The sequence below is a fragment of the Canis lupus genome, chromosome 37 (assembly GCF_048164855.1).
Source record: "Canis lupus baileyi chromosome 37, mCanLup2.hap1, whole genome shotgun sequence".
NCBI classification, from domain to species: Eukaryota; Metazoa; Chordata; class Mammalia; order Carnivora; family Canidae; genus Canis; species Canis lupus.
In genome coordinates this window covers 19,994,336-20,011,612 of record NC_132874.1, presented here as the reverse complement: position 1 = coordinate 20,011,612, position 17,277 = coordinate 19,994,336, and the positions used below count along the sequence as shown (strand labels likewise).

General features: G+C 39.0%; 1 long non-coding RNA gene across 1 annotated transcript in view; it reads left to right on the top strand.

The window, feature by feature from the left end:
• Window positions 1-14,278, top strand: part of LOC140626049 (uncharacterized) — a 36,810-nt gene extending 22,532 nt beyond the window's left edge. Inside the window, exon 3 of the long non-coding RNA XR_012025299.1 lies at window positions 12,311-14,278. This is a non-coding gene — a long non-coding RNA (uncharacterized lncRNA). The remainder of the gene's footprint in view (window positions 1-12,310) is intronic.
• The last annotated feature ends 2,999 nt before the right edge of the window (window positions 14,279-17,277 follow it).

Below are 17,277 nucleotides of genomic sequence, written 5' to 3'. Positions count from 1 at the left end.
CCCCCACAGTCACAACCTTCCATTCTGCACTTTGAGAATTCCATTGTCTTCTTCATGGCATTTATCACTGCCTAAAATCATATCACATGTTTATTTCCTTGTTTATTTATTTTTTTTCTTTATTTATATTCCTTGTTCCTGTCTTCCTCATTCTCAATGAGGAGAGGGCGGCCTGCATCTCATTTATTGCTGACTTTCCAAAGGCTGGAACAGTGCTGCACATAATAGGTACTCAATAAATATTAGTTGAGCTAATGAATGAAGCCCATAGATGGATAGATGGGGTCAGGCTTCTGCATGTCCCTGTGTCTCTAGGGGGATACCCCAGACAGCACATACCTGAGGCTCAGAGTCCAAGAGCTAGGATGAAAAATCGATTGGGTTTGCCTGGGATTGTGGGGGTTCTAGAGATGAGAGACTTTTAGTGCCAAGGCTGAGAAAGTCCTAGGCAAACTTGAACAAGTTGGTCATTCTCCCTCGACTTCTGAAGGTCTATGATACCTTACATGAAAGGAGAATGGGGTCAAAGTATTTACCATCCTTTCAAGGTCACCCCAAGCTGGCTTATCCTCTGACTGAAAGTCATGGCTCCTCTCAGGTCTTCCTGTACAGTCTCAATCACTATGTCTCTGGTGCCTTGGATGGCAATAGCTCAGCTGCTACTAAGCCCAAGTATCCACACCATCCCTTGTGGTTCTTCTCTACTCTACACCTTAATAAATAGTTCTTTTCCAAATAAATCTTCCAGAATTACCTAAAGTTGAGTGAACCACTGGGTCCTATGGACCCTTGACTGGCAGGAGGAGAAAATGGGAACCATAGAAATAAGCCTTCTGAGAAACCATTAATACGCAAAGATATTTAACTTCTCAGCCTCTTGGTTCCCCTTCTATGAATCTGTGGCCATCCCACAGGGTGGTTAAAAGAAGTGATTAAGAAAATCTGCTGAAGGCTGTTTGTTAGCTTATCAAAAGCACTTCCCACTATCTTTTAGCCACTGTTACTGGTTGTCGTACCTTTGCTCTTCACAACAGAACAACCAGGGAAGGAGCCAGCTTGCCCCAGGTTTGATAAGGGCCCCAGGTTTTCACCTCTCCAAAGGACATGAAATAATAGGCAGAAATACTCCAGATTTAAAAATCCAAACATGCATGAATTGCTATTCTCTTAATATTGTTACTTCAGGGCCTTCAGTGAAACCCTTAATGTTCTATACATTCTGAGCTTTAGTGGTAATTTTGATGTCTGTTTTAGGGGAAGGTAAAGAGGTGGAGACTGTAAGTTTGCAGGAAACCCTCTACCTGTTGGATAAACCCACACCTCCCCACCAGGCCAAGCTGCTGAAAGAAGCAAGAAATCAACAGGCCACAAAATGAAACTATTTTGAAGTCAAGAAAAAGGTTCTCCATTTCTGATTTAAAGATGCTGTGAGCTGTCTGCAGACCTTAGGTAAAAACAGGCCATTGAGAATGTCCCTTGGGGGAGGATAAGCATGGAGGCTGAATATTAACAGCTAAAACAGTATTTTTTCATTATAAGAAATAAAGTAAGTACAAGCAAGAACATGATAATTCCGTGATGAAATAAGACAATTTAGGAAAGACAGAAAGGTGGACAGAGCTCTCATCTTATTGTAAAGTGAATGAAAACACACACAATATAGGAGCACAAAAGTCTTTGCACATAACTAAGAAAAATGAGAACAAAGAAGGAATATATGGGAAATAATTAACACTAAAGTTCATAACAGCAAGGCCCACATTAACTCATGTTGTAATGTGTTACAAATAAGGACACCTTCTGAGTTTTCAAGAGGACATGGATTTTGTGGGGAAAACTATGTCCTCTTGAAAATCCATGTCCTCTTGAAAACTCAGAATGTGTCCTTATTTGAAAATAGGGTCTTTGTGGATGTAATTAGTGAAGGGTCTCAAGGTGAAATCTTTCTGGATTTAGAGCTCACCCTAAATATGATTACTGGTATCCTTGTAGGAGAAAGGAGAGGAAGACTTGGACATAAAGAGATTCACAGGGACACATGGCCACATGAAGGTGGATGCAAAGATTGGCGAGAGGCCTCCCCCGCAAGACAAGGACCATGGGGAGAAGGAAAAAGCTGGAGGAGACAAGTCTCTCCTAGAACCACTGAAGGGAGCATGGCCCTGCCAACACCTTGATCTCAGATTTCTAACCTCTAGAACTGTGATGTAACAAATTTCCATTGTTTTGAGCCATCAGTTTGTAGTAATATGTTACAGCAACTCTAGGACACTAGTGCACACATCAAAGTTGTCTACATAGTTTATACAGCAGGAGCTCAATAAATATGGATGCTCCAACAAGTCATCTGGATGAATTTGCTGTACTGTAAAACGACAGAGGTACCACCATGCTTACATCGTGCTCTTGTCTCACAGTGAAGATCCAGCACTTCATGCTTCCTATTTTAAATTTTGCAACCAGTGCACTTCATGTAGAAAGAACACAGGGTTCAGAATATGGAACCATCAGACTGAGATTGACGTACCTGCTAATCAAACCCGGCATTCCATTTCCAAACCACTCATTCCAGTGAGAATCACTAATTACACCCATTAGGAGGCTTTATCCAGCGCTGCAGGGATGTTTATATCAGCGGTATCTCTCTCAAACAGGGCCCTATGAAGATGATTCTATGCCGAATCTTTGTAAGGGTGTAAGTATAGCCCCAGACCTCGGGCATCCATCTATGCAGGTGGAATCCTAGCATTCCACCCCTTGGCTGGGAATATTTTTACTCTCTCCAACATCCCAGTGTACTTCACGTAGCCCTGGTGATAATTCTTGTCTCCTTTTCCCTGCCTACCTCTTTCCCTGCTCTTGAAGCTGTGGCTTCCAAGGCCACTTTTCTGTTCTTAGGTTGCACTAGTTCTTTCATCACCACAATTCTGATCTGACGCCAAGTTGACCACACTTGTGGTTGATTACTGTGCTAATATTTTCCATTTGCCTCTCCCTGTCACTGACTGCCCTTCTCCTGGGCTCCAAGGCATCAGCCTCAATGGTTTGCATGAGCCAGGCCCCCTTGCCGTAGCTTCTAGTTAAATAGAGGAGGTACTGCCAGGAAACTGGAGGGTGGGAGGAAAGACAGGTCAGATCAGGGTATTGATTCCCCTCCATGTGCCCTCTGTGCCAGCCCTCTGTCTCTGTCTCTGCAGCCACAGCTCCTGCTGGAGACCCCCTTGCAAGGCTAGATATCCATTGGTCCTTCGGGCCTGGGGCTGTAGACTGCTTTCTGCTGGTGTCAGTCCCTGCAGTGGGCTCCCTCAACTCTGTCCCCACATCTATAAACAGTGACCCTAATAAACTCTTTCCACTTGTACCTCTGATATAGTTCTCAATATTAATCCTGATTTGCACATTTAATACTCTGCCTAGCTACAGATGTTAACCACACACACACACACATACACACACACTATCTATATCATAGGAAGAATTTGGCTTCAGAATCACACATCCCTTAAATAAACAGTCATGTTATTGGATTGCTATGTTCATCTGAGTTATTCAGTCTCTTTGAGTCCCAGTTCAGTCATCTGTGAAACAAGACCATATACCTTGTAGGGTTATGAGGAAACTGAAATGAACTAACATGAGCATTTCTTATGTGCCTTTCATCTCCTCATTCAGCTTCCTACAAATATTCCAGACCCTGTCTAACCTACTTCCATGTGCTATCAGGTATGGCCCCTGCTGGCCAGTCTCTTTCTTTTTTAAGGCTGGCATTTGCATGGTCCTGTCCACATGTCAAATAAGGATTCACCCAAGGAGCACCTGGGTGGCTCAGTGGTTGAGCATCTGCCTTTGGCTCAGGTCCTGATTCCAGGGTCCTGGGATCGAGTCCCATAACAGGCTCCCTGGGGTGAGCCTGCTTTTTCCTCTGCCTATGTCTCTGCCTCTCTCTCTATGTGTTTCCCATGAATAAATAAACAAAATCTTTTATAAATAGATAGATAGATAGATAGATAGATAGATAGATGATAGATAAAATTTTTAAAAAAGGATTCACCCAAGCCTCAGTGCCTCCACATCAAGTAGGATGGATACGCTATTGAGACAGACAGACAGGTGAAGTGGCCTGTCCACAGTCACCAGAATTCCGATGTCAGTCTGTCATCTCTTATGCTGGAGCTTTGTTCTCACCCTGTTGCCTCCATTCTCCTAGAGGAGATCCCACCCACCATGAGGTTTCTGGTTTGTTCTGCTGAGTGTGCGGTATGCCTGAGAAGACAATGACAATGACAGCTTTTGTCACCAGCCATGGGGCAGGGTGGGAGAGGTTAGAAAAGAAACTGTGGAGGAAGTGACTGTGGGCACAGAACCAGCCCCCATGCCTTGCACACGATGACTTGAACGGAAACAGATTCGCTTCTCAAATTGATGAATTGGCAGATGAACACCCAGCTGCTGGGTGTTTCCATCCTGATTGAAAAGCCTGCGTGACATGACCATGAGCGTGTCATGCAGAAACTAGTCCTAAATAAGACCCTGTTCGTCCCTCAGCCCTTAAGAATTGTGCCTCTGTGGGCAGAGCAATGCAAGACAGGATATGGGTAAACTAAGGCTGGTCTGGAATGAATGCAAAGTTATCATTTCACAAGTAAGGGAAAAGTGGCATGCATCCCCAAGATTTCTGAAAAAGAAAAAAAGAGAAATTAATTCAGAAAATATGAGCAAAGACAGAATAGAAGGGAAAAAATTCTTAAGATTTGCTATTGGAGACTTCACTTTTAAGATTCATTCCAGCAAAACAAAAAGGCAAAGAAACATTAATATCTCTTTCATGAACTATATAAAAGTAAATAAACCCATAAAAGGCGGTTAAAGAAAGACTCCAGTCTATTCTGTCACCAAAAAATCTTTAAGGAGGACATAGCTTGCTTTTAACAAACCCCAGAGCCCCAAATTCAAAAAAGTTTAGAAAGAGTTGTTACAACTACTTTGGAATTTAATTTTTAAATTGAATCTATTTTTTTTTTTTAAAAACCCTGAATTTACAGAAAACATAAAATGGTGAATAATAAAGATTGTGATTGGTTCTATGTTCAGCAGAGGAACCTCCTCCAAACATAACTGCTGTGCCCAGTCCATGGCTAACACTGATGGCCAGGGTCCATCATCCAGACTGACACTTAACACAGAATGACAGATCACCCATACCCATAATTCGTCAGAAAAGCTCTATCTCATAAAAGCAGCATATGTTCACTGCCAAAAGCTGGAAAAAAAAAAGCAGGGAAAATCACACAGCAAAACAAATGAAAATAGTCACCGATTTCACATTCCAGAGGTACTCATTGTTAACATTGGGGAATGCCTTCCCATAGTTTTATAATTCTTATATCAATAAAATAAATCAAAAAATAAGATTTAAATACATGTGAATATAAATAAATACTGTGAAATATAAAGAAAGTAAATATGAAGTTGTACAATATGAGTCCATTTTATTTCATCTCTATCATAGTTTATCAGTCTCTTATTATTACTCAGGGTGATCTTCTCAAATTTTTCTGTTATAAAATTAACAAAGTTCTGTTTTTAACATTTAAAATAAATTTAGGCTTTGTAACTTGGTATAGCCACTATGGAAAGCAATATGAAGGTTTCTCAAAACAATTATGAATGAAACTACCAATATTTTTTTAAATTTTTTTATTTTTATTTATTTATGATAGTCAGAGAGAGAGAGAGAGAGAGGCAGAGACATAGGCAGAGGGAGAAGCAGGCTCCATGCACCGGGAGCCCGACGTGGGATTCGAGCCCGGGTCTCCAGGATCGCGCCCTGGGCCAAAGGCAGGCGCTAAACCGCTGCGCCACCCAGGGATCCCTGAAACTACCAATATTATCCAGCAATTCCACTTTGGGGAATATACCCAAAGGGGGTGAAAACACTAACTGGAAAAATATCTGCACTCCCATGTTCATAGCAACATTATTTACATTAGCCCAGACATGAAACAATGTAAGTGTGGATGAATGGATAAAGATGTGAGATATATAGAGATAAACAGAGTATTGTTCAGCTATTAGAAAAGGAAATCCTGCCATTTGCAACAACATGGATGAATCTTGAAGGCATTATGCTAAGTGAAATAAGTAGGACAGAGAATGACAAATATTGCATGATCTCACTTACATGTGGATTCTAAAACAAACCAAACTCATAGGAAAAGAGGAATACCTGGGTGGCTCAGTGGTTGAGCATCCTTCAGCTCAGGGTGTGATCCAGGAGTCCCGGGATCGAGTCCCACATCGGGCTCCCTGGGTGGAGCCTGCTTCTCCCCCTGCCTGTGTCTCTGCCTCTCTCTCTCTTTCTCTCTCTCTCTGTGTGTCTCATGAATAAATAAAAAATAAAATCTTAAAAAGAAACCTCATAGGAAAAGAGATCAGACTTGTGAATACCAGAGGTGGTAGGGAGGGAGAGAGGGAATTGGAGAAAAGTGTTCAAAAGGCACAAGCTTCCAGTTATAATATAAATATGTAGTAGAAGTAGAGTGTACAATATGATAATTATATCTAAAACTGCTACATGATCTATAAGAAAGATGTTAAAAAAGTAATTTCTAAAAGTTCTTACAAGGAGAATTTTTTCCTTTATTTTTTTTCTTATTTCTTTTCTTTTTATTGTATCAATATGAAAAATGGATGTTAGTTGAACCTGTTGTGGTAATCATTTCACAATATATGTAAGTCAAACCATCATACTGTGTGCTAAAACTTGTACAGTGACATATGTCAATTATTTCTCAATAAAACTAGAAAAAACAAAGTTAGTCTCCTGTCCCTAAGTAAAAAGAAACACCAAAAAAACTAAACCAAATTCCATGCCATGTTTCTACAAACTTTCCATGTTATTGTAGACCCCAGAAGATTTGCATGTGCTATTTCCTCCATTTTAAATGCTCCCTTCCTTCTGTTCATCTGACTACAAATTCTGGCTTTTTGTGAAGGGTCCTTGACAACTCAGTCCCATATATTTTCATTAAAGAAAAAGAAAAACCTTACACTTTATTCCCAGAAAGGAATAATATAAGAAGCATAACTCAAGGTTATTCTCTTCTCCCTTGCTCAGTGCTTCTAAGAGGTATCATGTAAAAATATAATATTAGTGAACTCACCTTTCTTGAGTGGATGGAGTTAATGCTAAAGCTCAGGCTTTCCTGTGACTTCCTTCTTTTGGACTCTTCCTTGCTTTAGTTGTACTTGAAATTAGAGGAGGTTGGCTATGGTCATATGTCTGACTAAGTTTCATATGGTCATATGTCTGACATTTCAAACTCAGTTATCTTCTTGCTTCAACCCACAGGTCTTCACATAAAGCCATAAGTGGGTTTTTAATAGCTGTCTGATTTGCATGCATTGAAGTCTGTATACACTGGGCGCCTAGGTGGCTCAGTCATTTGGCCGTTCAACTCTTGGTTTCAGCTCAGATCATGATCTCAGAGTCATGAGGTTGGGTCCCACATCAGGCTGCATGCTCAGTGAGGAGTCTGCTTGAGATTCTCTCTCTCCTCCTTCTCCTGCCCCTCCTCCAGTCATGCTCACTCTCTCTCTCTCTCTCTAAAATAAGTAAATCTTTAAAAAAAAAATCTGTATATGCCTCAGTTTGTGAACTGATTTAAAACTCAGAAGCTCTCCCTGAACCACATCCCTCATAACAGAATTAATCTTTTACACAACAAAAGTAATCTTTAACAAAATTAATCTTCAGTAGCACTGAACACTGAATTACAATTATTTGTTTATATATGCATATTTCTTTTCAGTCAGAAAATTCCTTAGAGCAAAAACCATGTCTTATTTATCTTTTTATTTCCAGCTTAGTACCTGACACATAAGAGCCACTTAGCAAAAATTTTTTAAATAAACAAATGACAAATTGTTAATAGTGTCACATATTTTAAGCAGACCAATTCTTATCTAGGTGGTTTCCTAGAAATATTAGATTATTATAATCATAAGAAGTCCCTATAACAATGATTCTCACACTTAAGTATGTTTCAGAATTATAAGGAATATAATGTAATTGCTGGGCCACCAGAGTTTCTGATTAGCAGTCTGGGACCCCAGGATTTATATTTCTAACAAGCTCCTGGGTGATGGTGATGCTGTTGTCTGGGGTCTACATTTGGAGAACTACTGTTCTAGAACAAAATTTTCAAAACCATCATTCAGTATCACCTCTGGTGTTTGCTAAATTTCCAAATGCCACTATGATATTCTGATTCAGAAACGTGGACATGATTCTATTGCAGCAAATTTCATGTGTGATTCTATTGAAGCAAATCCATTCACAGGCAATTGGAAATCACTGGACTTGAGCCACACTCACAAGTAAACATTGGAATGAAATGGTAAAGAGTAATTTCCTATCCATTGTTTTCTGTGACTTAGCCAAATGATTGAGCAACTAAAACAATTTTGGGGGGGGGAATCTACTTTGTAATTTTGGATAAACTTTACTATTTAGTTACTGACTTCATCATACACTATAGAACTCTATTCTTCTAAACTTTCTGATCTGGATATTGCAAACCTCAGAGTAACAATCTCCCAATCGACAAATATTAACTAGATACATATTAAGCAAAAATCACTATGGAGGCTCCAACAGAGAAGGAAGGAAGGAAGGAAGGAAGGAAGGAAGGAAGGAAGGAAGGAAGGAAGGAAGGAAAGAGAAAGAAAGAAAGAAGAAAGAAAGAAAGAAAGAAAGAAAGAAAGAAAGAAAGAAAGAAAGAAAGAAAGAAAGAAAGAAAAAGAAAAAATGTTTCGTTGTCTTCTAGAAGGATCTCATGAGCTGGTTGTGAAGATAAGAAGTAGATATATTTTTTTTAAAGATTAAAAATTCCAAATAACAAATGATAATTATCAAAGAATGCAGGTAAGGAATGCTAAGGTAACTTGGAGGGAAAGGAGAGTGGATCTCCAAAGCTGGCAAAGTAAAGAGAAATCATCTGAAGGAGAAGGCATTCCACAGTAGCATCTGAAGACAGAATTTGAGAAGGATTATGCCTAGAATAAAGTTCCAAAGAGAGTTTGCAACCCAAGTCTATTGCAAAAGGAAAGTCCTAGTGATAGAAGTAGGACATCTTGACTTCTATAGAAACAGCAAGGGTATCTTTGTCAATTAGCTATTGGCGCTTTTTTGCAGATGACATTGCTCTGGAATAGTACGAATGATTCCTCTGTGCCATCTGGCATTTTCTGGCTAAGAACAGCTCTTGTGCTGAAACGCAAAAATGGTAGCAGTGAAAATAGCACAGAGAAAATGGTGGCCTGTGTTTACTGACATGTCTTGGCATGTAAAAGTAAGAGTCAAGAGCTGCTAGACTGTATAGAAACCACATTCATTTTGGTGAGCCCTGAGGTGCTGGAATGCCTTTCTCCGCTATGCAATAAAGTTATTCAGTACTTATTGCCTTTGGGAAAAGAATTTCAAGTAGAAATTAAATAAACCTCTGAAGAATAATAGCCCTTGATTTAATTTTGAAGCAGGTGTATGTGTGACCACCCATCCTTTAATTTATTGGAGCAACGAGACCATCAAGGGGTTCCTTAGTTATTGAAAATCTTGTAAGAACTACCTAAAATAAACCTTTAAGACAATCTTCTATTCATCCCATCAGTGAATATGGGACCACATATTTTGATTCATGAAATCAGAAATAGAAAATATTGAACATTTCTAAATTGTAGATTCAGAAATAGAAAATATTGAATATTTCTAAATCAAAGGCAGGATGCACTAAAATAAGAGAATTGCTTTAGTATTTACACAAATAGGGACTAGCTGTGGATGAATATTGAAAGGCTAATCATTGCCTAGCTGCCTCCATATTCTTACAAAAGTTCTGTTCCATCTACAGCATCGGTTAAGGGATACAAGCTGACCACTGTGTTTTTAACAATAAACTAATTTGGAAAGCAGCCCTATAGGAAATGGTAGACACAACTTAACTCTAGTCAATCAGATTCTCTCTCATAAAATGTTGGATTTGGCACACTGAGTGATTGAGTCAGTTACTCTCAGGAGCCAAGGCAAAGTCATGTAGACTTGAGGCTGCTGCCATGTTGAGCCATAAGCAAACAGAGGATCCAGTGAGTGTGATAAGAGATCCATGTGCTTGGATTGAGAATCTGTTTTATTAAGTATTCATAATCACCTTCAATGTTTTTTCCTTGATCAAAATGAATCTTAGGTGAATAGACATCATTGCAGAATCTAAATGGGATCACACTGGTCCCCTCTTAAAATTCAGAAGTTCCTTGGAATACTGGATGAAATTGACTAACAGCACCCCAAGGCTGTCCTATGGCAATGGCAATGCTGTGGACATTGAGTTTTTGTAACCACAAACTTTTCCAGGAATGTTTGTTCTTCCTCTATAATCATTAGAGAGATTTTTACACAATATGGCCATTCTGCATGTTCACATAGTCTCCAGGAACATTAGTCATGGGCTCAGGATTCTTCCTCAATGTAGTGTGACACAACTTTGGCAAAAGGCCTTTAACAAAGGCCTGTGAGGGGAAGGATGGCTAACAACCAAACCATCACAACTGGAGGCTATTTTCATCTCATACTCAAATTCTTCAAGACATTCTGTTATAATTTCTGTAGAACTGTCTTCTAAAATAATTTCCTATTCATCTCCCTTCCCTGCCCCACCCTATTCCTCCAAATCCATTCTGGGCTGAACACCATTCTATATTCCCTCACATAACCTTTTGAGCATACTTCTATGTTTGAATGTATATTCTATGGCATTATTTTTTAAACATTGGCTGATTTTTTCCTTGTGATATTTGCCCCTTTTCCTTTGTCTCCTGCTCCCACTCACTCCTCCTACCCATATTCTGGATTCATTGCCTAGAGGAAGAGGAAAAAGACAGAAATGGTCTACTGGCTTAGCTTTCGTATTTCCTAAAGCTCCAAAGAATTAAAGAAATTACATCAACACACCTCAATAAAGAGAATGTTCTAGAGAGAGGTAAAAGGCCTACAGGTCTCTTGAGAAGGGGAGACCCTGTACTGCTTCAAAGCATGGCTTCTAAGAGATAACTAGACCTTAGAGGAGATAGTACCTAAAGTGCTGACTTTCCTTTCTGGAATTAAGTTCAAGGAAAGGAATTAAGTAAAGTAGAATGTATGCTTTTCAAACCTGAACCTTACAGTTGCTGTATCAATGTTGAGTGCTGTATCAGATGCTTGAGTGGGACTGGTTTATCTGTGGTCTCCTACAGACTCTCTGGAGCATGTTTTCTGAATTCTGGAAATGCTGCTGGCAAGTACACTTGCCTCTTTTATGAAGGATCACGTTTCTCTTGGAAGTTGCTCATTTAATAATCTCTGTGGCACATGGTAAATTGGTTGGTGAGACAAAGGTCCTTCAGTGAGATTAATAACATAGGCTGTTTTTAACTGTTTATCAAAAAATGGTTAAGAGAGGGTTTGAATTGCTAATATTATCTAAATTTCTTTCATTTGTTTGCTTCCTTTAAGATTTTCTTCTTTCTTGCTTTCTTCTTTCTAATAAGATCCTATTGTTATATCCAGAAATAAAATATTAAACTGTAGAAATATAGATAAGAGATGAGTAGACTTTCAACAAAGAAATTCATTTTAAAAACACCACCATGGAGTGGGGAAGTGTCTGGTGGTACAAGATGGTTGATTGAGCACATGAGTGTAATACCTTCCTTGCCAGAGATTCCACTAAAATGACAAGTTAGAGTGCAAGAAGAAATAAATCTGTAGCAATGAAGAAACTGGGAAGGAAGGTCGATTGTAGATGAAAGACTTCAACACATTTCTTGCATATGAAAGCAGATGGCAACATGTCGATGGGTGAGACAAAGTAGAAGAAGCCAAAGTCCAAATGTGAGTGTGAGGGGAATTTCAGGGGAAGCAGCCAGCTGCCAGTTATCCTGGCAAAATGTCAGTGCATGTCTAGGTGTAGGGTTAGTGATCCCCTCTCACTTTACCCCATGCATATTGATAGAAATAAGGGAACCAGGTTTTTACTTCCAGAAGTGAGAGGAAAAAAAGTAAACAACTGGAGGCTCTTCTCTAAAGTGATGAATGAATTGGCTGAAGAGGGATTTGTATTTTAGTGTGAGTGTGTTGGTCTAATAGTAAAGCTCTCCTTGTTCTGACATTTGGTGGAAGGAGATGAAACAGAATGTCTTACTAAAGGCTCATTCCCCATGTACACATAGTAAAGCAAAACCTGCCTGCTAACCAGCCTTCTTCCTTCTCATTCAGGAGACAATCCTATCAAGAAGCATATCAACTCAAACTCAGAAGAAGCCAACAATGGATAGTGATCATTAAGAAATCCTTCATTTATAAATATGAATGTAAAAACAAGATCACCAGATATTTGAGGAAAACTACCAAAATGAAATGAAAAGTCCAAAATGCACAGTCTCAAGGAAACAGAAATAATTCAGGAACCAGAAAGAGATTTTTAAAATATTTAATTAATATCTTCAAAGATATTTGAAAAAAGACATTATATTCCTAAAACAAGAATAGTATGATTGAAAAGGGAACAATTAGAAGACAAGAAAGAGGTTTTACAAATTAAAAATATAGTACCCAAAAATGAAATTCAATAGAAGGGCTGAAATAAAAAACCAAAAATCTCTCCTAGAGTTTAAAGCAAATAGCAAAGAGTAAACTTGAGGGTAAAGACAAAATGTATAGAGGATTAATATAAGAGTTGCAGAAATCCACCAGTTGGCTAAGAGGAATTACAGAAAAAGAGAACAGAGAATGTGAATGGGAGAATTTTTTTAAAAGAAATAGTAGGACATTTCCTCAAATAGAAGAAAGACAAATCCTCATATTTGATGAATCTACTGAGTACTCAGCAGGATGAATGAAAATAGTTTACACAACTAGCACATCCTTTTGAAATTTTAGAACACCAAAGATCGAAAAAAAATCATAAAAATCTCCAGAGAAAAATGCAAGGAACCACTCAACTTTTCACTAGTCACATTAAATTCAGAAGATAACAAATCAATGTTTTCCAAGTTCTATGGGAAAAAAAAAATTTTGAACCCATAATTCCATACCCAGTCAAATTTGCATTGTCTGAGAGTAAAATAAAGATATTTTCAGACACACAAAGACCCATTTATATGTTGTATTTTCTGTCTTAGGAGGTCTTCGGAGTATATATCCCAATAAAACCAAGGAGAGTACCAAAAAGATGACATGGAATGTAGGACAGGCCTTAACTCCAGGAGATCACTGAAGAGAAGCCCAAGAATGATGGCTATGCAGCAGATCTAAACAACAGGTCCAGATTAAAACATTCTAGGAGGGACCATATTACAGGGGACCATGAGAAGATAAAGGGATTCTACATAATAGTAATTAGTATGATTGAAAAGCTGGATACATGTGAGGTTGTGATGGAGACCTATGGTTCTTTTTTAGGTGAAGAAAAAAGAATCCCAATTAGAAGTACCCAGTAAACATAAAGAAAAAAAGTCAGTTTCCAAAAATGAAGAGAATAAAATATGACTTGATTTTGAGTGACTGATAAAGTGTAAGAACAGAAAAGTCCATGTGACCTGAAGGCTAGAAACATTTTCCTTCCAGTGCACGGGAATCATGACATCAGACCTGTAAGGCAGGACAAGTAATCCTTAGGTCCATTCTTATCTCTGAAGTCAACATTTATATAGTCTTAACAATGTCAATGCTGCTTATTAGTTTTCCAGTTCTAGAATCCACAGAGAGATAAAGCATAGAAGATTTAATTATCATCATAGAATAGAATAGAAATGTTCTCAATTTTGACAAAGTGAAAGCACAGTTACAGCTGCCAGAAGATGGGAAGTGGGAGGGCAGTGGGAGATGGAGGCAAGTGTAGGGGGTTACGGTCCCAGGAGTGTCAGATCAAGAGATAGAGTTTGTGAGTGCAGGGTGGCAGTTACCAGGCACTGGGGTCAGGAGATGTTGGTCATAGGGTACAAAACTTTGTATTAGAAGATGAATAAGTTTGGGGGATTTAATGTACAGCATGGTGATTATAGTTAATAATACAATGTTATATTGAAAGTTGCTAAGAGAGTAGATCTTATATGTTCTTTCCACAGAAATGGTAATTATGTGATATGATAGACGTGCTAGCTAACTCTATAGTGGTGATCATTTTGTATTATATAAGTGGTCAAATCAACATGTTTACCTTAAACTCATGTCAACTATATTTTAATAAAGCTGGAAAAAATAAATCAAGTTTATAGAATAATAAGTGGAGATTTATGATTAATATTTATTGTCATACAAGTAAAATATAATCACCAAAAAATGGAAAAGAAGGGAGAAAAGAAGGCAGAGTGGAAACAGTAAAATAAACCTTTATCTCCTATGGCAGTGGTCAATATCCTGGTCAAAAGGACTAGTTAGTTCTTTATTGCAAGGAGCAGAAATCGGGATGACTAGTTTTTAAAAAAATAATTTTAAATAATTTTAAAAAAATAAATTGGGTATTGGAATCAGATTTCCCTTAAAGACTCATAGAACTGGTTACACAGTTTCACCCAATGCAGAGCCCAGCTATATTGCAGGAGGGGGCTCAAGAGTCCTAGCATTAAATGCATAGAGAAGAAAAAGCAAACATTAGCTCCTTAAACAGCTCTGCAGGGAGTGTTTTTTGTTTTGTTTTGTTTAGAGAAAGAGAGCATGCAGGAGCAGTGGGGAAGGGGAGGGGCAGAGGGAGAGGGAGAGTATCTTAAGCAGGCTCCATGCCCAGCACAGAACCCAAGGTGGGGCTCAATCTCACGACCCTGAGATATGGACCTGAGTCAAAATCAAGAGTCAGAGGCTTAACTAACTGAGGCTCCAGGCACCCTGCGGTGAGTGGTTTTGTATGGGGCTGCTCTTAGGAAATCTCCCCATCTCCACCCCAAACGCTGGCACAGACTCCATACCCCCTCCCAATGCCACTCAGGCTTGGATGACAGATGTTCTTCCAACAGCTTGAAGTCCTGCTGCCACACCCAGCAAAGAAAGTAGATCTCCTAATACCAATTTCCTCATTCTGCTCCCTGCTAGGTCACAGCGCAGTCCTGGTAGATCTCCTTAGTGGAGCCACTGCCACAAACTTGCTTCTCTCAAGCAAGGGAGGCTGAAGAATAATTTTGGCTTCTAGCTTGGGGAGGCAGGACCCATAACACTGGAAATCTCCCACAGAGGAAAAGAAATAGGAAAAAAGGTATTTGTAACACATAGAATGTTCAGAAACCTAGCAAGTGCCCATCATACTCAGGGTGACAAAGCAAGAAATCAAGTGATATGTGCACAGAGAAATATGGCAGTAATAAGCATAACATTTAGAAATATGACATTTGTCCACCAGAAAAACAAAAAGAAATGGGTAAAAGGTTGCCTCTGCATAGTGGGATTGGAGTGATACTGGAGGTATCAGGAGACTAGGACTCTTCATTATAACCCTGCATACAATTTTATTTTGCACATGCATGTGTCACTTGAATGAAATCCTTAATGTATAATTTAAAAACTCATCCTAGGGAATCCCTGGTTGGCACAGCGGTTTGGCACCTGCCTTTGGCCCAGGGCACGATCCTGGAGACCTGGGATCGAATCCCACATCAGGCTCCGGGTGCATGGAGCCTGCTTCTCCCTCTGCCTGTGTTTCTGCCTCTCTCTCTCTCTCTCTCTCTCTGACTATCATAAATAAATTAATTAATTTAAAAAAATTAAAAACTCATCCTAAAACATTTTTACACTATATGGACTCAAAAGTACCAGAAACCCTACCAGTATCACCTGCCCTACACAAATTCCTACTTAAAAATTAGCTTTCTTATGTTTAAACATTAGCTAAATGCAAGTTAATATTGAACTTACTGAAAACATTTTCTTTTCCTGCAAGCACTGATTTTCTTTTATCAGAAGAGGAGCTTTTGTAATAGTCTGTTGTCCCAAAGGAAATATAGGTGAATGTACAGCATCCTGGCAAATGTTGCTGACGCTGGGAAGGTTCTTTTGTGACATACCAGTTTATCAAGATAGAGTGAGAACCTGAACTACTAGGAACAGGACACTGAGCCTAGCAAGGTTGCTCTGTGGAAACTGCCTCCCCATTTCAAAAGTAGTGTAGACACTATTTCTTATGCCCTTGATGTTTCCGAACTCTATCTAGAAACTCAGCTAATACTATCTTATTTTTCTTTTCTATTTTCTGTTTTGCTGTATAAAAAGTTTGTAAAAAAAAAAAATAATAATAGCTGGTTTTTGCTATGAACTTATCACTTGCCAGGCATCTTTTATTGTTTCTTTTATTCATTTATTCAGCTCAGTTTACCAAATACCTGTCATGTGCCAAGCAGTGGGAATACAGCAATGAACAATATAGATTGACCCCTTTAAATACTGCAGTCATATAGGACAGTACAGCAGTAAAGCCTAGGAGATTGGGAGGCCGACTCCTATAGGTTCAAGTCACACATAGCCATTAACTGGCTGATTGACTTTAAACCACTTACCTTAATTCCCTATTCTTGGTGCCCTTGTCTAAAATAGGGATAATACTTATCTCAGGGGATTATGGTGAGGTTTAAATGGTGAGTTATAGAGCAATAAGTATAAGAATAGGTTATTAAAGGAGTCCACAAAAGGCCACCTATTCCTGCTTGGGTAGGCTACATAAAGAAGGTATCTCAGAGGTAGTAAGATCTAAGCTAAGGACAAATAAATGAGTAGGATTGTGAGCCAAGAAACCAGAGGGAAAGGTTAGTCCAGCTGGAGGGAACAAGTCCAAAAGGGTTTTCTAAAGTATGCAACTTTCAGTTATGTTTAGTGTGCGTGACTGCAGAGCATGAGTCAAAATGCAACCAGAGACGGAAGCAGGAACCTAATCAGGGATTTGAAGACAACATTTAAAAACTTCATCTTTCTTCTAAGAGCAATGAGGAACCATGAAAGGACATTTGACAAAGGCATATTTTGAGCAGGTCTGCTTGTCTGGCTGCAATATAAAACACGCTTAGAAAAGAGGAGAGGCTGGGGATAAGGCAATCCATGAGAAGAAGGCTTATATTGATCTAGGAAAGAAAGAATGCTGGCCAGTAGGGGGTATAGGTGGTGGGACACAAGAAAGTAGAAACCATGGGTTTGGGCAAAGTATTTAGTGTGAGGCCAAAGGAAGATGAAGGGGTCAAGGATACTTCAATTGTATGGGTATGAAA